Raw genomic sequence first — 900 nt, forward strand, 5'->3', positions numbered from 1 at the left:
TTCGTCAATCTCTGTGAGAGATTAGGTTATCCATAGACCGGTGAAACCGGGATGACATTACGGGACTCAGGAATCTATGCATAGTAAAGGAGTCATGAGATGGCTCACTCTTTAGAGTTCGTAAATGAAGATTTCCTCTTTCGGCAAAAGCTAACCCTAGACAGCAGGGGTTGATAGGTTTTCCTTGACCTAGGTCAATGGGACGGATAACCGGGACGAAAGGACAATTTATACGGTAACCAAATAGGTATAACAGGTTGATCATTCAATGAACTCAACTAGCTCTGGGACAACAAAGCATTGCTAGTGCTCTGTGTTGTCATTAGATGGATTGGGCCTAATGGGCCCAAGCCCATTTATGTCAGTGGCTATGTTGGGCCTGATGGGTCACACGCAAACACCTTGAGTTGTCTTGAATTCTAGCATATGTGATTTGAGCCCAATAAGGCATAATGGCTTAAGTTGGAAAAGCCAACATATTGGGCCAAGAGAGAATAGGTGGCATCAATGGTTCAACTTGGACTTGATCCATGATGTAACCTAATTAATTGAAATGTTAAATTAATAAAATTAATTTGAATTCTAATTTTGAATTTTGAATTTGAATTTTGAATTTAAATATAATCATTAATTTAGATTTAATAAGAATGGAGAAAATAAAGGAAACCAATCAATTAGATGGATTGACCAAAATTAAGGAAACCAATTAATTAAATTAATTGGCTGAAATTGGGGAAACAAAGCAATTGGATTGATTGACCAAAAATAAGGAAACCAATTAATTAAATTAGTTGGCTAAAATTGGGGAAACAAATAAATTGGATTGATTGACCAAAATTAAGGAAATCAATTAATTAAATTAATTGGCTGAAATATGAAAAACTAATCAATTGGATTGAT

This window comes from Gastrolobium bilobum, unplaced genomic scaffold (assembly GCF_033153095.1).
Source record: "Gastrolobium bilobum isolate Gb01-03AN ecotype WA unplaced genomic scaffold, APGP_CSIRO_Gbil_v1 utg80869, whole genome shotgun sequence".
NCBI classification, from domain to species: Eukaryota; Viridiplantae; Streptophyta; class Magnoliopsida; order Fabales; family Fabaceae; genus Gastrolobium; species Gastrolobium bilobum.